Here is a 27900-nt window from a genome sequence, read left to right on the forward strand (position 1 = left end):
AAGGAGGTGAAGGAATTAGCAAGTGGAATCTGAGGGAAAGTGTTCCCAACAGAAGAAACAGCAGAGCAAAGGTACTGAGGCAGGACCATGTCTGTTTCATTTGAGGACAGCAGACAGACTCAAGTGACTGCAGTGGGGAGACCGAGGGGAGTCATCTAAAACCCGATACCAAGCTCTCTGGCTCTCTTCATTGCCTGGCTTTTACATAAACTCTGGGGCTCACGGAATCCAGAAAGGATTTCCCCCATGGGCAGAGCCTTGCCTTCACCATGGCCCTTCCGGCCCTCTGCCATGTGAGGACTCCATCCAGAGCAGTGCAGGTGGGGTTGCTGGTCCACTCTGCAGCAGTGTCTCTCTCACCCAGTTTCCTGTTTAAGCCAAACAATCCCTGTGTCTCTGGGCCAAGCTTGGCCTTTCGTAGCCCCGCAAGGCCTGGCTGGAGAGGATGCGGAACGCTGGCCCCTGTGGAACTGACAGTCACGTTGCCCTTTCCAGTCTTGGGGGAGCCACCCCAGGGTTGGCCAGCTTCCCCTAGTTGCAAAGCTAAGGCCAGTGCTGCCTACCAAGATGTTTTGATTGTCAGGCAGAAGATTACAGGGAGAAACAAAGGATTTGATTGTGCTTCGGTAGGTGAGCACTCTTCCCCTCCTGGCAGGCCTCACTGGGCTCCATCTTTACATATCTTCATGGCCACAGAGACGTTCAAGTTTAGAATTATAAGAGGCTGCTCACTTTCCCCTGGGAGGGCAAGATGGGCTGCCTTTCATACCTCATTGATGGTTCCCCTTATTTTGGGGGGTGGCTCACACGGATGGCCCTGTCTTATTTTAAATTGTGGCCTTTTTCTCTCTCGAAGGAAGCTGTAGAGCATGAGAGGCCTGTAGAGGTCATTTCCTCTAACACCAGGATATTAAGGATCATGATCTTGAGACACAGAGAGGTCATCTGGCATGTCCAAGGTCACTCAGTTGGTGGCCAAGCTGGGACCAGCATCCAACCCTCCTGCCGTTAGCCCAGAACTTGTTTCACCATATTGCGACTCTGGGACTCACTCTTTTTCTCAGTGATTTTATGCTTTTTGTTTTTCTTCCTGTCCCATTACCAGACGTAGTTTTTCTCCTCCAGTGTTCCTGTTAACTTAGGGACAACTAGTTCAAAATAAGTCTCGTATTTGCGACTACATAGGAGGCACTGTGCAAATGAAAATTAAGGACGAATAAGAAAGAAGTTTCAGGGCTTCCCTGGTGGTGCAGTGGTTAAGAATCCGCCTGCCAATGCAGGGGACACCGGTTCAAGCCCTGGTCTGGGAAGATCCCACATGCCGCAGAGCAACTAAGCCCGTGCACCACAACTACTGTGCCTGTGCTCTAGAGCCCGTGAGCCACAACTACTGAGGCCCACGTGCCACAACTACTGAAGCCCGTGCGCCTAGAGCCCGTGCTCCGCAACAAGAGAAGACACCGCAATGAGAAGCCCATGCAATGCAATGAAGAGCAGCCCCCGTTTGCCACAACTAGGGAAAGCTGCACGCAGCAACGAAGATCCAACACAGCCTAAAATCAATCAATCAATAAAAAAAGAAAGAAAGAAGTTTCAATCTTTTTTTTTTAAATTATTTATTTATTTATTTTTATTTATGGCTGTGTTGGGTCTTCGTTTCTGTGCGAGGGCTTTCTCTAGCCGCGGCAAGTGGGGGCCACTCCTCATCGCGGTGCGCGGGCCTCTCACTATCGCGGCCTCTCTTGTTGTGGAGCACAGGCTCCAGACGCGCAGGCTCAATAATTGTGGCTCACGGGCCTAGTTGCTCCACGGCATGTGGGATCTTCCCAGACCAGGGCTCGAACCCGTGTCCCCTGCATTAGCAGGCAGATTCTCAACCACTGCGCCACCAGGGAAGCCCAGAAGTTTCAATCTTCAAGACACAAATTCTAGGAGGAGAGACAATCATTACAAATACACATAAACATAATGCAGTGTTCTAACAAGAATACGAGGAATTGCTTAGGTTGCTAAGAGCAAGGATGAGAAAGTTTTGCTAAAAGAGAAGGGGTAGGGGCTTCTCTGGTGGCGCAGTGGTTGAGAATCTGCCTGCCAATGCAGGGGACACGGGTTCGAGCCCTGGTCTGGGAAGATCCCACATGCCGCGGAGCAACTGGGCCCGTGAGCCACAACTACTGAGCCTGCGCGTCTGGAGCTTGTGCTCTGCAACAAGAGAGGCCGCGACAGTGAGAGGCCTGCGCACCGCGATGAAGAGTGGCCCCCGCTCGCCGCAACTAGAGAAAGCCCTCGCCCAGAAACGAAGACCCAGCACAGCCAAAAATAATAAAAATAAATAAATAAAAAGAGAAGGAGTAGAGAAAAGTGAGGTGGCCAAGACAAGTTTTCATCTACTGGTTCCACATGAAGGAAAAGCTCTGTTTGGAAACTCACCTTGTCATTAAGAATTATCAACGCTTTGGGTTTCCATGTTGGTGGGAAAGTGTCTGGCTGTCACAATATTTTAAAATGACAGCATGAAGAAAGCCTTTCTGTTCTCCATACAATCACCATTTTGGGGTTTGAAAGAGAACCCCTATTGCCTGTAAGTTGATCTTTCTCCTTGAAGTCAGTCTTCATAAATCCTCCCAGAGTCTAGGGTCTCTTCTTTAAAATATACGAGGTGTCTATCAAGGCAGCACAGACAACAGTATTTGAATGTGCAACGTGGGACAGAACAAAAAGACCCATGTGAGAGTAACTGGAAAATGTATCCAATGGAATATTCATGCTTCATATAGTATTATTACACATACGGCCCTGAATTGAAAAATAATGTTTCTAGGTTGAATTAAATACTATTTCCTCTGTGTCCCCACAGTATTTGTGCATGGTTCCATTACTCAGTGATAATGCACCCAGCCTGTATTCAGCCTATCCTATGGTACCAGGCAATGCAACAGAGATTGAGAGTTCAGAAAATTAATGAGAATTTGACGTGGTATTCTCATTAATATTGAACACAGTATTGTAATATTATAATGCACTGTGGAAAATACTATAAACCCTAAAATCTAAGTGGCTAAACACAACAGAAGTTCATTTCTTGCGCACATGAAGTCTAAAGTGTGCCTTTCTAATCAGTAAGGGGTAGACTCTCCTCTAAGCAGTAAATTGGAGATCCAGGTTCTTTCCATCTTGTGGCTCCACCATCTTCAACATCTGACTTCCAAGTGAGGAGAGGATGCATCAGCCTCTGAGTTACCTTGGTGTGGAAGTACCCACTTCATCTCTGTCTGCTGAGTGCTTTTACGTACAAGAGAAGCTGAGAAATCAAGTCCTTGGCTGGGCAGCCACTTTCCAGCAACAACTTGACACTATGAAAAGGCAATAGGAATCTTTGGTGGACAGCTAACATCCATGCTACAGTCCTAGAATCTCTGAGTTTGGTTTGGGTCGAGGTTGCAGTTCCCAGCTTCTCATGCAGCTGGGTAGAGTCATGTGACTAAGTCCCAGCCAATGAGATACATGTGTATGTTATGTGACCACTTCCAAGAAACTCCTTCAGATCAGCTGTGTGCTCTTTTTCCATTTTCTTCTTTATCCATTCCTCTACTCTGTTGGAAGTGACAGCTGGAGTCCCCGCCACCATCTCGGACCCTGAGGTTGAGGACCATACCTACGGATGGCAGAAAGGACAGTTCACAAATGCCTGAGGCTCTGAAAGATGGGGTGAATGACCTGGGCTACTTACCTCAGCTTTTATGTGAGGAAGAAATAAACTTCGATCTTTTCACAGCTTATGTTACTGTAGGATTTGTTAATTACAACTGAACCTAATCATAAGTGATATGTAAGCAGAGGGAAACACTTGTAAAAAGACTTGGAACTACATGAGGATTCTGAAAAAGTTGAGAGTCTGATGTGGCTGTAGTATAAGGCTCATGGCCTAGGCAGGGATAAACAAATGTTTTCCAGAAAGGCCCAGATGGTAAATATATTAGGCTTGGCGCGTCATATGATTTCTGTTGCAATTTCTCAACTCTGACATTGTTCTGTGAAGGCAGCCATGGAAAATGGTGTAAAGGAACAGGAATAGCTGTGTTCCAATAAACTTTTACTTCTGAAAACAGGTGGTAAGGAGCCAAATTTGATCACCTTAGAGGATAATCACACTGCATTGTTTTATCATTATCATTTATTTATAATGATCTCACTATTGGTTTTTTTGGTTTTGTTTTCAGCTATATATCCGTGTATGAATCATAGTGTCAGGAGTGGAGAACAGGTTTAACTGACAACTACGCAATGATCAGGTGAATGGGCGAACTCAATCCTCCAACTGTGCTTACTTAGATCTACTCTGGGTGCCAAGGGGATAATCATCTAACTTACTCCTACCCACAGATGCCATTTTTGACCTCTACTAGGAGCTTTCAGTGTCTTAACTGAAAGAAGAGACTAGTGGTGAAATATTTTTAGAAGCTTGGCAGTCTATAAAAGCGGAGAATTTTTCATCATTTGGTAGCTGAGCCTTTTGCCTTTTTTTCTAGTAATGGAACTGAATCTGATTTGACAGCTGTCTCCCTCTTCTCAAACAGAACATTACTCCATCAAAAAGGAGGGAGTTACAACATTTCGGGGGTACCTGTTATGATGAAAAGTACTCTGAAGTAGGAGACAGAAGTTCTCTTAGTTTTTTACTTTGCTGGAACCAAGTGTTTGGGGAAACCAATTAATCTTCTAAGTCTTAATTTTCTCATCTTTAAAATGGTCACAGGGCTATTTACTTCAAAGTAGATTGGTAGCGTCTCATGGGGCTGATTGTATGAGCTGGAGGAAGATGTTTGCACGAGCTGGTACCTCTTAGGTCGTATCCAATTGCCCTGCAGTCAATATGTAAGAAAACACAGAAGAAAGACACATTATAAAAGGTGGAGAGGGCAACTTGCCCTTTGAAAATACATCATGCCTTATGCATAATAGAATTCAAAGCATTGATTCACATTTGGGAACCATACAGATAGAAAGCAATCATGTCAGGAATTCAAATGCTTCAACAAAATTGGATCTAAATGGGTCAAAAATGAGTATTTCATTTATGGGAAATGCTTCTAAACATGGCTCTAGAATGTCTCGTATTGAGTTTGAGCAAACATTTGGGAAACTGGCAAGAGCAGAGAATCTGCAGATGTTTTCCATATACACAGTATATATTAAACAGACGAGTGAAACAGAGAATTCAGGAAATGCTCAGACAGAGAGGGAAATTGTTAAGTGGAGAAAAATCTGTTTGCTTTCCTGACACCCTCTCTCTTGTCTAAATCAATTATGAACATTCATCTAACCTACCCTTATAGGTCATAGAAACTTACATGATCAGAAGTCTGAGAAGGTCTGGAAACAGAACTATTAACTAAGCTTTTATCACTAATTTTTATGCTTCCTTTTTTTCCCTCCTAAGCTTTTATTGGGAAAATTTCCCCAAAGGTATAATTACACTGAATAATGACAGAACTCACTTAATGAGGCAGAGAGCAGAAACTTTTTGAGATAGCAAAATTTGCAACCAATTAAATATTAATGAAAAATTGTCTATCTCAGAATCCATTTCTTCACATTCATTTTATCTCATACTTGCATTTAATCTACAGGAAGTTCAGTCATCATGTATATTAGAATTCGAGAAATAAAAAATGTATGAATAATTTCATGATTTTCCCAAGAGTAAGTTTCGGTACCAGTTAAGAATATGAATGAAAAAGAGGTTAAAATCACCATAAAGAACCATACATTTCTAGATTATTAAAATCAATGCTGTCAAATGATCATCACTGTGAAGATGATAACATTTTTCCTACGCCTTTCTAGTTGTTGATATATATTTTTTAAAGTTTGTATCTGGTAGTTATAGAATAAAGTCTTGATATTATATATGGATAGCAACTCAATCCAAGTGATATTTAATGAATTGCCCAGATAGTTTATTTCATGAAATATGTTTATGCTGAGATGCAAATTCTTCTTTATTTTAGTTCTAGAAATACCATACATAAAATCCAAGCTTTGTTATCATCGAGGCATATGAAGATTTTTTTTTTTTTAAACATCTTTATTGAAGTATAATTGCTTTACAATGGTGTGTTAGCTTCTGCTTTATAACAAAGTGAATCAGTTATACATATACTTATGTTCCCATATCTCTTCCCTCTTGCATCTCCCTCCCTCCCACCCTCCCTATCCCACCCCTCTAGGTGGTCACAAAACACCGAGCTGATCTCCCTGTGCTATGCGGCTGCTTCCCACTAGCTATCTATTTTACATTTGGTAGTGTATATATGTCCATGACACTCTCTCACCCTGTCACATCTCACCCCTCCCCCTCCCCATATCCTCAAGTCCATTCTCTAGTAGGTCTGTGTCTTTATTCCCATCTTGCCACTAGGTTCTTCATGACCTTTTTTTTTTTTTCCTTAGATTCCATATATATGTGTTAGCATACTGTATTTCTTTTTCTCTTTCTGACTTACTTCACTCTGTATGACAGACTCTAACTCCATCCACCTCATTACAAACACCTCCATTTCATTTCTTTTTATGGCTGAGTAATATTCCATTGTATATATGTGCCACATCTTCTTTATCCATTCATCCGATGATGGACACCTAGGTTGCTTCCATGTCCTGGCTATTGTAAACAGAGCTGCAATGAATATTTTGGTACATGACTCTTTCTGAATTATGGTTTTCTCAGGGTATATGCCCAGTAGTGGGATTGCTGGGTCATATGGTAGTTCTATTTTTAGTTTTTTAAGGAACCTCCATACTGTTCTCCATAGTGGCTGTATCAATTTACATTCCCACCAACAGTGCAAGAGGGTTCCCTTTTCTCCACACCCTCTCCAGCATTTATTGTTTCTAGATTTTTTGATGATGGCCATTCTGACCGGTGTGAGATGATACCTCATTGTAGTTTTGATTTGCATTTCTCTAATGATTAATGATGTTGAGCATTCTTTCATGTGTCTGTTGGCAATCTGTATATCTTCTTTGGAGAAATGTCTATTTAGGTCTTCTGCCCATTTTTGGATTGGGTTGCTTGTTTTTTTGTTATTGAGCTGCATGAGCTGCTTGTAAATCTTGGAGATTAATCCTTTGTCAGTTGCTTCATTTGCAAATATTTTCTCCCATTCTGAGGGTTGTCTTTTGGTCTTGTTTATGGTTTCCTTTGCTGTGCAAAAGCTTTTAAGTTTCATTAGGTCCCATTTGTTTATTTGTGTTTTTATTTCCATTTCTCTAGGAGGTGGGTCAAAAAGGATCTTGCTGTGATTTATGTCATAGAGTGTTCTGCCTATGTTTTCCTCTAAGAGTTTGATAGTGTCTGGCCTTACACTTAGGTCTTTAATCCATTTTGAGTTTATTTTTGTGTATGGTGTCAGGGAGTGTTCTAATTTCATACTTTTACATGTACCTGTCCAATTTTCCCAGCACCACTTATTGAAGAGGCTGTCTTTTCTCCACTGTATATGCTTGCCTCCTTTATCAAAGATAAGGTGACCATATGTGCGTGAGCTTATCTCTGGGCTTTCTATCCTGTTCCATTGATCTATATTTCTGTTTTTGTGCCAGTACCAAACTGTCTTGATTACTGTAGCTTTGTAATATAGTCTGAAGTCAGGGAGCCTGATTCCTCCAGCTCCATTTTTCGTTCTCAAGATTGCTTTGGCTATTCGGGGTCTTTTGTGTTTCCATACAAATTGTGAAATTTTTTGTTCTAGTTCTGTGAAAAATGCCAGTGGTAGTTTGATAGGGATTGCATTGAATCTGTAGATTGCTTTGGGTAGCAGAGTCATTTTCACAATGTTGATTCTTCCAATCCAAGAACATGGTATATCTCTCCATCTATTTGTATCATCTTTAATTTCTTTCATCAGTGTCCTATAATTTTCTGCATACAGGTCTTTTGTCTCCTTAGGTAGGTTTATTCCTAGATATTTTATTCTTTTTGTTGCAATGGTAAACGGGAGTGTTTTCTTAATTTCACTTTCAGATTTTTCATCATTAGTATACAGGAATGCAAGAGATTTCTGTGCATTAATTTTGTATCCTGCTACTTTACCAAATTCATTGATTAGCTCTAGTACTTTTCTGGTAGCATCTTTTGGATTCTCTATGTATAGTATCATGTCATCTGCAAACAGTGACAGCTTTACTTCTTCTTTTCCGATTTGGATTCCTTTTATTTCTTTTTCTTCTCTGATTGATGTGGCTAACACTTCCAAAACTATGTTGAATAATAGTGGTGAGAGTGGGCAACCTTGTCTTGTTCCTGATCTTAGTGGAAATGGTTTCAGTTTTTCACCATTGAGGACAATGTTGGCTGTGGGTTTGTCATATACGGCCTTTATTATGTTGAGGAAAGTTCCCTCTATGCCTACTTTCTGCAGGACTTTTATCATAAATGGGTGTTGAATTTTGTCGAAAGCTTTCTCTGCATCTATTGAGATGATCATATGGTTTTTCTCCTTCAATTTGTTAATATGATGTATCACGTTGATTGATTTGCGTATATTGAAGAATCCTTGCATTCCTGGAATAAACCCCACTTGATCATGGTGTATAATCCTTTTAATGTGCTGTTGGATTCTGTTTGCTAGTATTTTGTTGAGGATTTTTGCATCTATGTTCATCAGTGATATTGGCCTGTAGTTTTCTTTCTTTGTGACATCTTTGCCTGGTTTTGGTATCAGGGTGATGGTGGCCTCGTAGAATGAGTTGGGGAGTGTTCCTCCCTCTGCAATATTTTGGAAGAGTTTGAGAAGGATAGGTGTTAGCTCTTCTCTAAATGTTTGATAGAATTCGCCTGTGAAGCCATCTGGTCCTGGGCTTTTGTGTGTTGGAAGATTTTTAATCACAGTTTCAATTTCAGTGCTTGTGATTGGTCTGTTCATATTGTCTATTTCTTCCTGGTTCAGTCTCGGCAGGTTGTGCATTTCTAAGAATCTGTCCATTTCTTCCAGGTTGTCCATTTTATTAGCATAGAGTTGCTTGTAGTAATCTCTTATGATCGTTTGTATTTCTGCAGTGTCAGTGGTTACTTCTCCTTTTTCATTTCTAATTCTATTAATTTGAGTCTTCTCCTTTTTTCTCTTGATGAGTCTGGCTAATGGTTTATCAATTTTGTTTATCTTCTCAAAGAACCAGCTTTTAGTTTCATTGATTTTTGCTATTGTTTCCTTCATTTCTTTTTCATTTATTTCTGATCTGATCTTTATGATTTCTTTCCTTCTGCTAGCTTTGGGGTTTTTTTGTTCTTCTTTCTCTAATTGCTTTAGGTGCAAGGTTAGGTTGTTTATTCGAGATGTTTCCTGTTTCTTGATGTAGGCTTGTATTGCTATAAACTTCCCTCTTAGAACTGCTTTTGCTGCGTCCCATAGGTTTTGGATCGTCGTGTCTCCATTGTCATTTGTTTCTAGGTATTTTTTGATTTCCCCTTTGATTTCTTCAGTGATCACTTCGTTATTAAGTAGTGTATTGTGTAGCCTCCATGTGTTTGTATTTTTTACAGATCTTTTCCTGTAATTGATATCTAGTCTCATAGCGTTGTGGTCGGAAAAGATACTTGATACGATTTCAATTTTTTTAAATTTACCAAGGCTTGATTCGTGACCCAAGATATGATCTATCCTGGAGAATGTTCCATGAGCACTTGAGAAGAATGTGTATTCTGTTGTTTTTGGGTGGAATGTCCTATAAATATCAATTAAGTCCATCTTGTTTAATGTATCATTTAAAGCTTGTGTTTCCTTATTTATTTTCATTTTGGATGATCTGTCCATTGGTGAAAGTGGGGTGTTAAAGTCCCCTACTATGATTGTGTTACTGTCGATTTCCCCTTTTATGGCTGTTAGTATTTGCCTTATGTATTGAGGTGCTCCTATGTTGGGTGCATAAATATTTACAATTGTTATACCTTCCTCTTGGATCGATCCCTTGATCATTATATAGTGTCCTTCTTTGTCTCTTGTAATAGTCTTTATTTTAAAGTCTATTTTGTCTGATATGAGAATTGCTACTCCAGCTTTCTTTTGATTTCCATTTGCATGGAATATCTTTTTCCATCCCCTCACTTTCAGTCTGTATGTGTCTCTAGGTCTGAAGTGGGTCTCTTGTAGACAGCATATATATGGGTCTTGTTTTTGTATCCATTCAGCCAGTCTGTGTCTTTTGGTGGGAGCATTTAATCCATTTACATTTAAGGTAATTATCGATACGTATGTTCCTATTCCCATTTTCTAAAATGTTTTGGGTTTGTTATTGTAGGTGTTTTCCTTCTCTTGTGTTTCTTGGCTAGAGCAGTTCCTTTAGCATTTGTTGTAAAGCTGGTTTGGTGGTGCTGAACTCTCTCAGCTTTTGCTTGTCTGTAAAGGTTTTAATTTCTCCATCAAATCTGAATGAGATCCTTGCTGGGTAGAGTAATCTTGGTTGTAGGTTTTTCTCCTTCATCACTTTAAGTATATCCTGCCACTCCCTTCTGGCTTGCAGAGTTTCTGCTGAAAGATCAGCTGTTAACCTTATGGGGATGCCCTTGTGTGTTATTTGTTGTTTTTCCCTTGCTGCTTTTAATATGTTTTCTTTATATTTAATTTTTGATAGTTTGATTAATATGTGTCTTGGCGTGTTTCTCCTTGGATTTATCCTGTATGGGACTCTCTGTGCTTCCAGGACTTGATTAACTATTTCCTTTCCCATATTAGGGAAGTTTTCAACTATAATCTCTTCAAATATTTTCTCAGTCCCTTTCTTTTTCTCTTCTTCTTCTGGGACCCCTATAATTCGAATGTTGGTGCGTTTAATGTTGTCCCAGAGGTCTCTGAGACTGTCCTCAGTTCTTTTCATTCTTTTTTCTTTATTCTGCTCTGCAGTAGTTATTTCCACCATTTTATCTTCCAGGTCACTTATCCGTTCTTCTGCCTCAGTTATTCTGCTATTGATCCCATCTAGAGTATTTTTAATTTCATTTATTGTGCTTTTCATCGTTGCTTGGTTCCTCTTTAGTTCTTCTACGTCCTTGTTCAATGTTTCTTGCATTTTGTCTATTCTATTTCCAAGATTTTGGATCATCCTTACTATCATTATTCTGAATTCTTTTTCAGGTAGACTACCTATTTCCTCTTCATTTGTTAGGTCTGGTGTGTTTTGACCCTGCTCCTTCATCTGCTGTGTGTTTTTCTGTCTTCTCATTTTGCTTATCTTACTGTGTTTGGGGTCTCCTTTTCACAGGCTGCAGGTTCGTAGTTCCTGTTGTTTTTGGTATCTGTCCCCAGTGGCTAAGGTTGGTTCAGTGGGTTGTGTAGGTTTCCTGGTGGAGGGAACTAGTGCCTGTGTTCTGGTGGATGAGGCTGGATGTTGTCTTTCTGGTGGGCTCGTCCACGTCTGGTGGTGTGTTTTGGGGTGTCTGTGGCCTTATTATGATTTTAGGCAGCCTCTCTGTTAATGGATGGGGCTGTGTTCCTGTCTTGCTAGTTGTTTGGCATAGGGTGTCCAGCACTGTAGCTTGCTGGTCGTTGAGTGAAGCTGGGTCTTGATGTTGAGATGGAGATCTCTGAGAGATTTCTGCCGTTTGGTATTACATGGAGCTGGGAGGTCTCTTGTGGACCAGTGTCCTGAAGTTGGCTCTCCCACCTCAGAGGCACAGCCCTGATGCCTGGCTGGAGCACCAAGAGCCTTTCATCCACACGGCTCAGAATAAAAGGGAGAAAAAATGGAAAGAAAGAAAGAAAGAGTATAACATAACATAAAATGAAGCAATTATAATAAAAAATAAGAAAAAAATTATTAAGAATAAATTTATTAAGAAAAAAATTTTTTTTAATTTTTAAAAGTAGATTTATTAATTTTTTATACTAAAAATAAGAAAAAAATTATTAAGAAAAAAAATTTTTTAATTTTTTAAAATAAAAAATATGAAAAAACTTATTAAAAAAATTTTTTTTAATTTTTTTTAAAAATAGAAAATAAGGAAAAAATTATTAAGAGAACATTTATTAGGGAAAAAAATTTTTTTTAAGTAAAAACAAAACAAAACAAAACAAAAAAAAACGGACGGACCTAACCCTAGGACTAACGGTGAGAGCAAAGCTATACAGACAAAATCTCACCCAGAAGCATACACATATACACTCACAAAAAAAGGAAAAGGGGAAAAGTTAATATATCCTGCTCCCAAAGTCCACCTCCTAAATTTGGGATGATTCGTTGTCTATTCAGGTATTCAACAGATGCAGGCACATCAAGTTGTTTGTGGAGCTTTAATCCGCTGCTCCTGAGGCTGCTGGGAGAGATTTCCCTTTCTCTTCTTTGTTCGTACAGCTCCCGGGGTTCAGCTTTGGATTTGGACCCGCCTCTGCGTGTAGGTCGCCTGAGGGCGTCTGTTCCCCGCCCAGACAGAACGGGGTTAAAGGAGCAGCTGCTTCGGGGGCTCTGGCTCAGTCAGGCCGGGGGGAGGGAGCGGTACGGAGGAGGCGGGGCGAGCCTGCGGCGGCAGAAGCCGGCGTGACGTTGCAGCAGCCCGAGGCGCGCCGTGCGCTCTCCCGGGGAAGTTGTCCCCGGATCACGGGAGCCTGGCCGTGGCGGGCTGCACTGGCTCCCAGGAGGGGCGGTGTGGAGAATGACCTGTGCTCGCCCACAGGCCCTTTGGTGGCGGCAGCAGCAGCCTTAGCGTCTCATGCCCGTCTCTGGGGTCCGCGCTGATAGCCGCGGCTCGCGCCCGTCTCTGGGGTCCGCGCTGATAGCCGTGGCTCGCGCCTGTCTCTGGAGTTCGTTTAAGTGTCGCTCTGAATCCCCTCTCCTTGCACGCCGCGAAACAAAGAGGCAAGAAAAAGTCTCTTGCCTCTTCGGCAGCTGCAGACTTTTTCTCGGGCACCCTCCCGGCTAGCTGTGGTGCGCTAGCCCCTTCAGGCTGTGTTCACGCCGCCAACCCCAGTCCTCTCCCTGCGATCCGACCGAAGCCCGCGCCTCAGCTCCCAGCCCCCGCCCGCCCCGGCGGGTGAGCAGACAAGCCTCTCGGGCTGGTGAGTGCTGCTCGGCGCCGAGCCTCTGTGCGGGAATCTCTCCGTTTTTCCCTCTGCGTCCCTGTTGCTCTGGGATCCGCGCTGAGAGCCGTGGCTCGCGCCCGTCTCTGGAGCTCATTTAGGCGGCGCTCTGAATCCCCTCTCCTTGCGCACCGCGAAACAAAGAGGCAAGAAAAAGTCTCTTGCCTCTTCGGCAGCTGCAGTCTTTTTCCCGGACTCCCTCCCGGCTAGCACCGAAGCCCGAGCCCCAGCTCCCAGCCCCCGCCCGCCCCGGCGGCTGAGCAGACAAGCCTCTCGGGCTGGTGAGTGCTGGTCGGCACCGCTCCTGTGCGGGAATCTCTCCACTTTGCCCTCCGCACCCCTGTGGCTGCGCTCTCCTCCGTGGCTCTGAAGCTTCCCCCCTCTGCTACCCGCAGTCTCTGCCTGCGAAGGGGCTTCCTAGTGTGTGGAAACCTTTCCTCCTTCACGGCTCCCTCCCACTGGTGCAGGTCCCGTCCCTATTCTTTTGTCTCTGTTATTTCTTTTTTCTTTTGCCCTACCCAAGTACGTGGGGATTTTCTTGCCTTTTGGGAGGTCTGACGTCTTCTGCCAGCATTCAGTGGGTGTTCTGTAGGAGCAGTTCCACGTGTAGATGTATTTCTCTTGTATCTGTGGGGAGGAAGGTGATCTCCGCGTCTTACTCTTCCGCCATCTTGCCCCTCCCCCTGAAGATTTTTAAATAATAGAAAGTGCACTATAAGCCATACCAAGTGGGTAGACTACACACAGTAACTACGAATTGATGACAAAATGTATGTGGGACTTTCAGGTGTACAGATTTCCTAGGTTCCAGGGTGAATGCTGATAATTGTTTGGACTTAGGGAGTCCCCCTGACTGTCAGCTCTTGCTGTCTTAGGTACTAGACCCCCTCCTATTTATTTAGATAGAATTTTTGCACTTTCTTGCCTTCTCGTGAACCACAGGACATGCAGTAGTTATCGCCTGCACAATGCATCGCCCTTCTACATCTGGGGCACAACTATATTCTTCCATTATTCCCCATGAAGCAAGGAAACTTACTACTATTTATAGGTGGTGACCACATTGACTATTTTCTAATATAATCTGTCATGGCCTATTTTGCTAGAATGTTAGTTCCTGGGAAGCAGTAATTCTGTTTGTCTTATTTGCAGTAGGTTCCATAATTCACAGAACAGTGCATGGTGTAAGACAAACAAAATAAATATTCTTAATAACTTACCCAGGGTTATTTCCTATAACTTTTGGGTTTTACAAGGGCCCTTCTGCCATCTCAGCCCTCCAACCTTGCTCATTTCTATATTAAATCTCTGTGTATCATTTAATATTTAATATAGAAATTTATGTAGTTATTTATTTATAAATAAATATTGTTATTTATGTTATACTTGGATTTGTCCAACTGGAAATATTAACCTTTAATTGTAAAGGGTCATCAATGCCAAGCAATATTCTAATCTTACTACTGATAAGACATTAGGAAAGTGCCTAGAACCACATATAAAGTTACTGTTGACTTGAGATAAATTTATAGAACAAAACAATGACTGAATGACGAAAACAACTGGATTCATGTTTTACCAACTTTGGGACTGAAGGTTAGTGATTGACATAAGCTTTGAGAATTTTACACCCTGCAGAAGTATCGCTCAGTATTGAGAACAAAACAATTATATTTTCATGTGTAAGAGGACCAGAGAATTTTATTACTGTTAGTTTTCATTAAACATATTTGTAAAGGATCTACTGCAGGAGGATGACACTTAAACAAAGGCAGGGGTAAAAGTAATAATAATGAGTGGATATATAAATTAATAAAATATGTCAGAAACTATTGGTTATAAAAGTAACTGTTTTATATTAAAAAGTGCAAAATTAAGCCTCTAGATAACAATGATATGTTAGTGGTGCTCAGCGGCCATTAAAACATGATAATTTATACATGTTCTGGAAAAAGACAAAAAACCCTCACATACTTTAGACTTTATATATATATATAAAGTCTCTCTCTCTATATATATATATATATCATGAGTGTACAGTTAAAAATTAAGAACAGTAAGTGTGAAACTAGAATTATGATTATAGATTCCCAAACACTGGATGACAAGAAAAATTTTAAGACCCAAAATAAATAAAGGAATATAGAAATTATTATCAATGCAAAATATGTTTGAAAAGAGGAAAAATAAATAAATGTTGGTTCACTGAAAACATAGTGGTAGAAGACAGTGGAAAGCTTGGACACCAGGTCTCTAAAGATGCCAGGGTAAAGGCCAGAGATTTTCTAACTGATGAATGAGACAGCAAAACAGCAGTAGGGGCCAAAGTTCTGCCACATCATATTGCTGTTGGGTGCCAGCCCCTGTTAATGCCAGGGAAGGGGCTGTGCTTCCCCAATAATGCAGCTTAAGGGCCCTACAGTTCAAGAGGTGGAGGGCCTCTCTTTTTAGACTGACACAGAGTCATAATGGATCTCTGTGTACTCTCCAGAGTGCAGTTGGAACTGGGCACTTGTGATGTTTAATTTTATGTGTCAATGTGACTGGACCACAGTGTCCAGACATATGGTCAGACACTATTCTGGTTGTTTCTGTGAGCATGTTTTGGATGAGATTAACATTTAAATTGGTGGACTTTGATTAAAGCAGATTTCACTCCATAATGTGGATAGACATCATCCAATCAGTGGATGGTCTGGACAGAACAAAAACTGACTTCCCCTGAACAAGAGAAAGTTCTGCCAGCAGATTGCCTTTGGACTTGAACTGCGACACTGACTCTTCCCTGCTGGCCTATCCTGCAAATTTTAGACTTGAAAACCTCCTTAGTCGCATGAGCCAATTCCTTAAAATAAATCTCTCTCTATATATACACATACTATTGGTTCTATTTCTTTGGAGAACCTTGACTAATACAGCACCCAAACACCTGCCCCTGCTCCTGTTTCCATGAGTTTCCCTTAGTAAATGCTTTTTAATAAAGTATGATGTACTTGTCTTTCCTTGCCTTTCCTTTAAAAATAGGGAAAGTATAGTTTATCAACACACCTAGAGTGTTGTTCTTTGTACTAGCTAATAAAATGAGCATAACTTTAGCTAATACAATGTGCATAATGTTATTAAAAAAACAATGAGATATGTCATTGATAAACAATATTAAAAACAAAACAAAGGGCATAAAAATAGTAAAGATTTTAAATGCATAAGAATATATTCTGAACAACTTTATGCCCATAAATTTCAAAAATTTAGATAGAGCTGAAATTCTTCTAGAAAGAAATCATATATACATTGAAAAAAAGAGAAAACATCTGAGTAAGCTTATAACTATTACTAAGTTAAATAGGTAATCAAAGATTTTCTTACCAAAAGATGCAGGCTCACATGGTTTTCAGGTGACTTTTACTAAACTTTCAGAGAACAGTGATTTAAACAAAATGATGCAGAAGATATGAAAACAGTTATCTAACTTATTTTATCAGCCAATATGATTTCAGCACCCAAACAAGAAAATTTTTATCACATAGAGATTAAAAATCTTCAATTATATGTTAAAGCAAATCTGTTAGTGTACACAAAAGCATTAGTTTTATTATCTTAAATTTTTTGTTAATATATTCATGTCTTAGTAAAATGTGATTATTTCTATGGTCGGAAAGACAGAAATCCACGTAATGAGGAAACAAGCACAGGAATTATTGTGATATGGAAGAACAGTGGTCCAGAGGGGAAGACTGAGGCAAAAGAGTTATTCTGGAAGATAAAGTATAAGGGCATTCTGGGCCAAGGGAGCAGAAAAACACTGTGTGTTGAGAGTGCGTGGCAAGTTTGAGTCACTGTTGGTATTTGGCTATGACAGAAGTAGGGAGATTATCATGGCAGCTAGACCAGGCCCATTCCATGGAGGTTCTCCTTCCTTGGGCTGGCTGTCACCCAGAGTCCTGAATTGATTTCCTCGTTAATGCTGCATTTGTTCCCATTTTCCTTGTTCATCCAGCAACTCATAATCCCTTTAACAGGAGCAGAGGCAATGTTGTTTATTCTGTCTGTAAGTCAGGAGTGTTTCCCCATGAATGCAGAACAATTGTTTTGATTTTAGTCTTCTCTTTGCCTGCTCTGGGCCTTGCATCCAGTGTGCCCGCAGCACCTCTTCACTGACTGATGGATGGCACTTTGGCAAAGAGCATGGTCGATTAATTAAGTCTCACACATGGCCCAACTGTCTAAGGGAGAAAACCAGAAACAGACTGAATGCAAAATGATGGAAGAATCGGAAACAAAGAACAGGGGATGGAAGCAAACTAACTCACATCTTTAAAGAAGCATTGGGTCAATAGGAGGGGATGCGGCGGGGGCAGGTCCCCTAATTAGCAGCATCACCGTACAGAGCCAAGCGTCTGGATTTGGCGTCAGAGGCCTGGGCTTGAGCATAACGTGTTGTCAAATAAACAAGTGCCCTTGAGCCAGTTGTTGAAACTTTCTGAATAACATCCTCATCTGAAAATGGAGAAAATACATACTTCACGTGGTTGTTATAAAGACCACACAAAATACGGTCTGTGAAAGCGCTTTAAAATCTGCAAGTTGTTACTGTCATTTAATTACAAAGCTTGCCTGGTTGGGCAAGAAAGACAAAGCACACTGAAAAACAAAATCCAGATTGATTTAAAGCAACGCAAAACAAAAACTAGTAGAAAACAGGAAACGATGTCAGGCATAAAACCTTGGCATACTTTCCATGTTTAGAAGCATTTCCCATAAAGGATTATATATAACTGAGTGACTGGAAAACCTCAGGAAAGTTCCATTTCCTCTCCTTCCTTGCTTAGCTCCACTTGGAGCTCGGGAATGGTTGCCTGGAGGCCCTGCAAGCACTCATCAGCCCCCTGTAAGGAGAACTGGCTGTGCAGTCCATGGTTACTATCCTTGAAGCTAAAAATGTGACGGGAATGTTACTGCATTTCCTTAGAGCAGGTTTCTGCATTCACAAGTCACCTCCACTCAACCCACAGGCCTCTCCGAGCTCACTTACAGCCTTGTCAGCAAGAATGCAGAGAGCAGCCTGCTGCAGCTGCAAGTGAGCCCTTTGGGCTGCGCGGGGTTCCCGACACTGCCAGTGGGATAGTAATCACTTTTATGATATCTAACTGACACCTGCCCTCCTCCCCAATAAATCATGAATATACTTAACATTTTTTCTTTTTCAGCCAGCAGAGGGATTGCGAGGTTTTAGCACAAACAGATTATTATCTTGATGGCCACAGTCTTTTAAGTAACGCTAAACCCTCGCTTTAATCTCTCCTTCCAGATCTGGGACATCGCAGTTCAAATCTCAAGGGCAGGGACCTACTGTCCTGTATCTGACTGTGACTTTGGCTGCACCACCTTGGACATTGTCCTCTCTGAGCTGCAGTTCCTTTACTGAGGAAAAGGTAGAGCATGCTTGTGACTAGAAGATCATTATCATCTCTTCCCATAAAAATGTCCTCTTCAACCTCAAGCTCATCTTACCCCACAAGATGCGTAGTCAGGCTGGAGCCATCGCCAGCAGCTGACAACTGTGTCACTAACTTGGCAGACCTGTGTGACCTTTTCTGCAGCAATAGAGCTGCTTTCATGGTCACTCACTGCCTCACACTCTCCCTGTGTAAGATCAGAGCAACTCTTATTCAGAACATTTTCTGGTTCTGTTGGCTTTAATAAAGGGACCTTCCCATACGGAGCTGGAGCGAATCATTTGGTGGCCACACAGTTTCCATGTCATGGCACACACTCACCCTTATGACCTCCTTCACGAGAAAATAAGAAGGCATCATTGTGCTTTTGCCCTCGAAAGTACTGAAAATCTGCGTTCCTCTCTGTCTCAGTGACTTCGATTGATCTGCCCCTCAGCAGTGTGTGTTACTCCCGGCAGCCACGGGACAGAAATTGTAGGGGTCGTGAGATCTTGTGACCTCAGCCAGCCCATTCATTGAATTCTCCATCTGCTTACAAACTGCACCCTGTTGCTTTTATCAAATGACTCAGTGAGTTGGGGATGTACGTGCTTTTTTTGGTTTTTTAATACAAATTGAAAGTGGCAGGAGGGATTTTGTCAGACAAGAACTTGAGGGAAATTTTGAAGTGTTCTATGGAACCAGATGTTGTGCAGTTTATTAAAATTGAGAACTATTTAATACAGATGTTTATAGATATTGAACATTTTTATTACTGACTTTTATCTTTCAGAAGTTCAAATTGCTCTACATTTCTTAAAGAAGGGCAAAGAATAAGAAAAGGGGAGGAGGTGCTGTCACGATAGCATTGCCAAGATATGACCTTAGTCACTTTGTGTGTTATAAGAGGAGTTCTTCATCATAATTTTGGAGATGGTTATCACCTTCACCTTTGTGGTCCTGCATATAAATCTAGAAAGAATTACCAAAAACAATTTTCACCATGATTCTGAAACATCTTGAAGTAAAAACAGACTTCAGTTTTGAAACTTTGTGCATAATGAAAAATAGTACACTGGTATCACAAGAAAGAGTAATGGGAACAATTCTGGGATTTACTGATGATGGAGTTGTTCAGGGTTCAGTGCCTCTTTTCAGGGTCCAAATCACCTCTTCCAGCAGAGCAAAAGCTGAAAGTTCAAAGCCAACTTGAAGGAGCTCTACCATTGACCAGCTGAAGTTCACAAATGTCCAAATAGCTTCCTCATCTGTAAAATGGGATTCTTACAGAACTCATCCTGTAGGGTTCAAGAAGAACCAACTACAGTATGGCATGCTAAACACACAGCACATGCATGGCACTTTCTGAGGCCCTTGATTATCAGCAACTATGACGAACTTTATCACTCTCAGTGTGGGAAGTATAGTGGTGAAATTTTGATTCTTATTCTGTTCCCAAGTAGACATAATTAATATAACTAATAAAATTGTTGTGTTGCGTAAAATGAAAAAATCAACAATCTGGAAAATATCACCCCATCCTGAATATCCAAAGCATAGGCATAAACTTTGTCTAGTGAGCGTGAAATGGTTTCTTACCCCAAGGAGAATGTTACCAGAAAAAGAGAACATTTGTCTCCAGCTCCTATAGCTCAAGGGATATTTGGAAGTGAGATAGAAGAGGAAAAAAAAAAGTGAGGCACTGTAAATAGCCACAAGAAAAAGGGCATGTAAGAAGTAGGGGGAAATCATTCAGACAGAACTCTGACCTTCTTCCCACCAAGCGTACAAGGAGGATGGGATTGTCCCTCCCACCACAGTAGTCAAGTAGAGGGCATTTGGAAGAGAACGGACAGGGAAGCCCAGGTCCCTTGGGCAATTACTGTAAAATGGAAATTGAGCAGCTAAAGGCACTGAAGCAGTTTGTGTATAAGTCCTGAGAAAGGAACTGGGCAATCAGAGAGGCTAAGAACTTGCCAAAGTTAAAATGCTAAAATGCAGGCAAGCTGACACAGGTTCAGAGAGTACATATACCTTAACAATTATATTCATAGTCTGGGGAGGAGTTGCTGGTACTTGTCACTAGTTCTAATTCAGGGGAAGACCAGTGGCTACAGTGCACAATTCATTGTGTAAATAATGTTGAGCATTTTTGTATCCTTTCCCCAAATACATGCATGCACACACACACACACAGACACACACTTTAAAAATTCTTCTAAAACTTAAAGATCTTTTATAGATATATTTAAAGGGAAGGATAATGAATAAATGATATCAATAACATTTTTCACACTCACCATGCCAGTGCAGGGATAGGATAGTCCCATGGTGAGGGAGCTAAAGATTGTGGAGAGACCACTGTATTATGGTTTACTCTGCAGAATAATATTACTACAAACACAGAAGCTTAAAATCACATACATTTATTATCTCACAGTTTCTGTGGGTCAGGAGTCTGGGCATGGGTTAGGTGGGCTCTCTATAAAGCTGCTAACTAAGTGTCAGCCAGGGCTGAGTTCTTATCTGAGGGTCGATTGGAGAAGGATTGACTTCCAAGTTCATATGGTTGTTGTCATCTTTAAAATCCTTGCAAGCTGCTGGACCGAGGGGCTTAGTTTCTTGCTGGCTGGCTGCCAGAGTTTTCCCTCAGTTCCTTGCCATGTGCCTTGTTCTTTAGGGCAGGTCCCGACATGACAGCTTGTTGCTTCAAAGCCAAGAGGGAAGAGAGTCTTTCATCATGACGGTCCTTACAATTTTATGTAACATTATCAAGGAAGTGAAATCCTGTCACCTTTGTTGTATTCTGTTGTTTAGAAGCAAGTCACAGGTCTCACCTACAGTCAAGAAGAGTGAGTTATACAAGGGCAAGAATAGGAGGAATAAGTCATGGGGGCCAACATAGAGTCTTTCCACCAAAGCTACTATGTGTCAGGAACTTTAGCAATATTGAATACTTGATCTTTTCAGCTTCACTCGGAGATGCATATTATTATTACTTTACAGATGAGGAAATTGAGCCTCCCAGAGGTGAAGTAATTTGCCCAAAGATCACAAGTTAGTAGAAATGTGTCTGGAATTCTAATACAGATCAAAACAAGTGTTATTTTTCCTACCCTTCTTTATTTGCCCTTTTAAGGTGTTATTTATCCTTCTTTCCTGGGAAGATCATGGAATGACCTCCAAGAATGGAACAGGCGTGAGCAGTTGAAATTGCTTCCATCTTGGCCTCTGACAGTTGAGTGACACCTCTTCTTCCCCAAAGCCATCACAGTCATCTCTTAACAGAGCTATTTTAGGTTCACTGGCCTCAAGGGCCAGGCCACTCAAATCATCTCAGTGAGGCTGATTCTTTCTTACTCTCACAAAAAACAATCTTTAGAATTCAGTTCAAGAGGGTCCCTGTGATTATCATGTTCTTTCTAATCTAAGTATGGGAATACTTTGATTTGGAGTGAGGAGACATTTTCCCACATTTTTGGGTGAACAAGGTCAGGGGATAGCTGGTTTATAGATACCACAGAAAAATACACTTGAAAATTCTAGTCATTTCACCAAATCTTTATGTTTAAAGATGTAGTTTTGAGAATACTTTTGATTTTCAAATGTGTGCATATAAAGACATTGGTATATTTGAGACTTGTAAAATAACTCCGTATTAAACTATTTGCTATGCCTGGAGCATTATTATTACTTTTCATTCACTTAAAATTTTATTTAAACACAAAAATAATTTTGAACTTTATTTTTTAATGCATTGATTGAATTTATTGATTTAGTTTAGTTCTATTCAATAGCAGTATAATGTAATGCAATTAAAATTTTTTTCTAGTAGCCACATTAAAAAAATAAAAGAAATAGGTGACGTTAATTTTAATGATAATTTTTCTTAACCCTATATAGCCCAAATCTTATTTTAATATACCCTCAAAATAAAAATTGTCAATAAGCTACTTTGCATTCTTTTTATCCTACTAAGTCTTCAAAATCCAGTGTGTACTTTATTTACAGAATATCTCAATTTGGAAGCTACATTTTCATTGGAAATATTTGATCTATACTTAGTTTTCGTAAACTATGCAATGATAAGTGTAGATTCACATACCCAAATTGTTCTAAACATAAAAGTTTTCAGCCCGCGCCTCGCTGCCGCCACCCCCACCACCCCCCCCGCGTCCCAGCCCCCACCCTGGGGTTCCCTCAGCCCGGTTCCCCGGAGGATGAAGTTGGTGTATAAAGAGGAGCATCCTTTTGAGAAGCGGCGCTCTGAGGGCGAGAAGATCCAAAGAAATACCCGGACCGGTTCCCGGTGATAGTAGAAAAGGCTCCCAAAGCTCGGATAGGAGACCTGCACAAAAGGAAATGCCTGCTGCCTTCTGATCTTACACTTGGTCAGTTCTACTTCTTGATCCGGAAGTGAATTCATCTCCGAGCTGAGGATGCCTTGTTTTCCTTTGTCAACAATGTCATTCCACCCACCAGTGCCACGATGGGTCAGCTATACCAGGAACACCATGAAGAAGACTTCTTTCTATACGTTGCCTCCAGTGATGAAAGTGTCTATGGTCTGTGAAGCTGCTGTCCCTAAGGTGGGGGGAGTCCCATTATACAAAGAGAGAGGGGGCCCTCCTTCCTTGACCTACTCCTCCTTGAGGGTCAAACACCACCTCCCTTCTTCAGGACCTGCACTTCCTAATGTTTGAGACTCTCCTCCAGCCCCTCTTAACACAAGGGTTAATGGGGGAGATGGCCTCTAGTACCTCTCCTTTCTCCATTCTTCCCCTTTCTTTACCACCTTTCCCATTCTGCTTTAGACTTCTTGATTGCCAATCTCTGTCACACCCCGTGATTGTTTTGGTTTCTGTTCCCTTTCTAACTGCCCAAGGGGCTCAGAACCCCAACAATCCCTTCTTTTCGCTACCTTCTTTTCTTGGGGTAGATGGAAGGGACTGAAATTGTGGGGGGAAGGTAGGAGGCACATTAATAAAGAGGAAACCACCAAGCAAAAAAGAAATAAAAGTTTTCAAATAACCGAATCAGTATGCTTTTGAAATTAAATTTAAATTAATTAAAATTAAGATTAAAAATCAAGTTCCTCAGTTACACGTGCCATATTTCAAGTGCTCAGTATCCACATGTGGTTAGCAGCTACCACACTGGACAGCATAGGTCTAGAGTATGCTCATCACAGAAGAGATGTCCACTGGACAGTGAAGATCGAGAAGCTCAATAAACTGTTTTTGAACATTGTTGAATTGGGAAGATTAATGTTATCAACAACAAATTAGAGGAAAGACTAGGCAACTAGTATTTAAGCCTACCTTTTGATTTGATCCCTGATGAAATGATGATGATGATAATGATGATACTGATGATGATAATGATATTTTATTGAATGCTAATTCTGTGCCCAGATCTCTACTAGGCACTTTGTAACCCTCTGGTGTAATTTCATCATCCCCATTCCACAGATGAGGTACAGAAAGACTAAGTCACTTGTTTAAAGACATGTGTCTAAGAAATGAACAGTGTGAGCCTACACGCCCAGACAGTCTGTCTGCAGAGCCTGCATTCTCACTTAAATTACTCTTCTGCCCCTCAGAGATTAATATCTTTTTAAGACTTATCCTAAATAAGACGGCATAGTCCTTGAAGCAAAGACCGTACTGCATGCTCCTCTTTCTTCAGTGGCCTCCTCATTCCCCAGTTCAAGACCTTTGCTCCAGCTTTTCCTGTAGTGTCTTCTTTCTTCACCTTCACTTGTCAGAATCCAAACCATTGGTCCATAGTTGCTTCAGGAACAGCATCCTCCAGAGACGCTGTCTCAAACTTCCAGTTGGAACATTCTTCTCTTAAGGTACTTTATAGGTAACTACATTTATTAGAGCATAAGTCCTTTTCTCTTTTGCATTCTGGCTACTCTGCATGCGTATTTTGTCTCCCCAAGTTGGCATCAAGTTCCATGAAGGCAGTTCCTGTTGTGTTGGGATTACTGTCCCCATTTTCCAAAATACCTTCTGCACACTTAGATGTCTGTAGCATTAATAATTCCATATTGTTCATGTAGTTCCCATCCCATGTGCCTGCTTTTTTTTTTTTTTTTTGCTTATATGTGGAATCTTTTTTTTTTTTTAACATCTTTATTGGAGTGTAATTGCTTTACAATGGTGTGTTAGTTTCTGCTTTATAACAAAGTGAATCAGCTATACATATACATACATCCCCATATCCCCTCCCTCTTGCATCTCCCTCCCACCCTCCCTATCCCATCCCTCTAGGTTGTGGTCACAAAGCACCGAGCTGATCTCCCTGTGCTATGCGAATGCTTCCCACTAGCTATCTATTTTACATTTGGTACTATATATAAGTCCATGCCACTCTCTCACTCTGTCCCACCTTACCCTTCCTCCTCCCCGTGTCCTCAAGTCCATTCTCTACGTCTATGTCTTTATTCCTGTCCTGTCCCTAGGTTCTTCAGAACCATTTTTTTTTTTTTTTTTTTTTTTTTTAGATTCCATATATATGTGTGAGCAAATGGTATTTGTTTTTCTCTTTCTGACTTGCTTCACTTTGTATGACAGATTCTAGGTCCATCCACCTCACTACAAATAACTCAATTTCATTTCTTTTTATGGCTGAGTAATATTCCATTGTGTATATGTGTGCCACATCTTCTTTATCCATTCATCTGTCGATGGACATTTAGGTTGCTTCCATGTCCTGGCCATTGTAAATGGAGCTACAATGAACATTTTGGTACATGACTCTTTTTGAATTATGGTTTTCTCAGGGTATATTCCCAATAGTGGGATTGCTGGGTCGTATGGTAGTTCTATTTTTAGTTTTTTAAGGAACCTCCATACGATTCTCCATAGTGGCTGTATCAATTTACATTCCCACCAACAGTGCAAGAAGGTTCCCTTTTCTCCACACCCTCTCCAGCATTTATTGTTTGTAGATTTTTTGATGATGACCATTCTGACTGGTGTGAGGTGATACCTCATTGTAGTTTTGATTTGCATTTCTCTAATGATTAGTGATGTTGAGCATCCTTTCATGTGCTTGTTGGCAATCTGTATATCTTCTTTGGAGAAATGTTTATTTAGGTTTTCTGCCTGTTTTTGGATTGGGTTGTTTGTTTTTTTGATATGGAGCTGCATGAGCTGCTTGTAAATTTTGGAGATTAATCCTTTGTCAGTTGCTTCAGTTACAAATATTTTCTCCCATTCTGAGGGTTGTCTTTTCATCTTGTTTATGGTTTCCTTTGCTGTGCAAAAGTTTTAAGTTTCATTAGGTCCCATTTGTTTATTTTTGTTTTTATTTCCATTTCTCTAGGAGGTGGGTCAAAAAGGATCTTGCTGTGATTTATGTCATAGAGTGTTCTGCCTATGTTTTCCTCTAAGAGTTTGATAGTGGCTGGCCTTACATTTAGGTCTTTAATCCATTTTGGGTTTATTTTTGTGTATGGTGTTAGGGAGTGTTCTAATTTCATTCTTTTACGTGTAGCTGTCCAGTTTTCCCAGCACCACTTATTGAAGAGGCTGTCTTTTCTCCATTGTATATTCTTGCCTCCTTTATCAAAAATAAGGTGACCATATGTGCGTGGGTTTATCTCTGGGCTTTCTATCCTGTTCCATTGATCTGTATTTCTCTTTTTGTGCCAGTACCATACTGTCTTGATTACTGTAGCTTTGTAGTATCGTCTGAAGTCCAGGAGCCTGATTCTTCCAGCTCTGTTTTTCTTTCTCAAGATTGCTTTGGCTATTTGGGGTCTTTTGTGTTTCCATACAAATTGTGAAATTTTTTGTTCTAGTTCTGTGAAAAATGCCAGTGGTAGTTTGATAGGGATTGCATTGAATCTGTAGATTGCTTTGGGTAGTATAGTCATTTTCACAACATTGATTCTTCCAATCCAAGAATATGGTATATCTCTCCATCTGTTTGTATAATCTTTAATTTCTTTCATCAGTGTCTTAGAGTTTTCTGCATACAGGTCTTTTGTCTCCTTAGGTAGGTTTATTCCTAGGTATTTTATTCTTTTTGTTGCAATGGTAAATGGGAGTGTATCCTTAATTTCCCTTTCAGATTTTTCATCATTAGTGTATAGGAATGCAAGAGATTTCTGTGCATTAATTTTGTATCCTGCTACTATACCAAATTCATTGATTAGCTCTAGTGTTTTCTGTTAACATCTTTAGGATTCTCTATGTATAGTATGTCATCTGCAAAGAGTGACAGCTTTACTTCTTCTTTTCTGATTTGGATTCCTTTTATTTCTTTTTCTTCTCTGATTGCTGGGGCTAAAACTTCCAAAACTATGTTGAATAATAGTGGTGAGAGTGGGCAACCTTGTCTTGTTCCTGATCTTAGAGGAAATGGTTTCAGTTTTTCACCATTGAGAACGATGTTGGCTGTGGGTTTGTCATATATGGCCTTTATTATGTGGAGGTAAGTTCCCTCTATGCCTACTTTCTGGAGGGTTTTTATAATAAATGGGTGTTGAATTTTGTCAAAAGCTTTTTCTGCATCTATTGCGATGATCATATGGTTTTTCTCCTTCAATTTGTTAATTTGGTTTATCACATTGATAGATTTGTGTATACTGAAGAATCTTTGCATTCCTAGGATAATCCCCACTTGATCATGTTGTATGATCCTTTTAATGTGCTGTTGGAGTCTGTTTGCTAGTATTTTGTTGAGGATTTTTGCGTTTATGTTCATCAGTGATATTGGCCTGTAGTTTTCTTTCTTTGTGACATCTTTTTCTGGTTTTGGTATCAGGGTGATGGTGGCCTCGTAGGATTTTGAGAGTGTTTCTCCCTCTGCTATATTTTGGAAGAGTTTGAGAAGGATAGGTGTTAGCTCATCTCTAAATGTTTGATAGAATTCGCCTGTGAAGCCATCTGGTCCTGGGCTTTTGTTTGTTGGAAGATTTTTAATCACAGTCTCAGTTTCAGTGCTTGTGTTTGGTCTGTTTATATTTTCTATTTCTTCGTGGTTCAGTCTCGGAAGGTTGTGCTTTTCTAAGAATTTGTCCATTTCTTCCAGGTTGTCCATTTTATTGGCATATAATTGCTTGTAGTAATTGCTCATGTTCCTTTGTATTTCTGAAGTGTCAGTTGTTACTTCTCCTCTTTCATTTCTAATTCTATTGATTTGAGTTTTCTCCCTTTTTTTCTTGATGAGTCTGGCTAATGGTTTATCAATTTTGTTTATCTTCTCAAAGAACCAGCTTTTAGTTTTATTGATCTTTGCTATCATTTCCTTCATTTCTTTTTCATTTATTTCTGATCTGATCTTTATGATTTCTTTCCTTCTCCTAACTTCGGGCGTTTTTTGTTCTTCTTTCTCTAATTGCTTTAGGTGAAAGGTTAGGTTGTTTATTTGAGATGTTT

At 40.6% G+C, this 27900-nt stretch overlaps 1 pseudogene; it reads left to right on the forward strand.

Annotated features, from left to right (window-relative positions):
* The first annotated feature begins 22725 nt into the window (after window positions 1–22725).
* On the forward strand, window positions 22726–23096 carry LOC133105243 (gamma-aminobutyric acid receptor-associated protein-like; annotated as a pseudogene).
* Window positions 23097–27900: the final 4804 nt, after the last annotated feature.

The sequence above is a fragment of the Eubalaena glacialis genome, chromosome 14 (genome assembly GCF_028564815.1).
Source record: "Eubalaena glacialis isolate mEubGla1 chromosome 14, mEubGla1.1.hap2.+ XY, whole genome shotgun sequence".
Lineage (NCBI taxonomy): Eukaryota > Metazoa > Chordata > Mammalia > Artiodactyla > Balaenidae > Eubalaena > Eubalaena glacialis.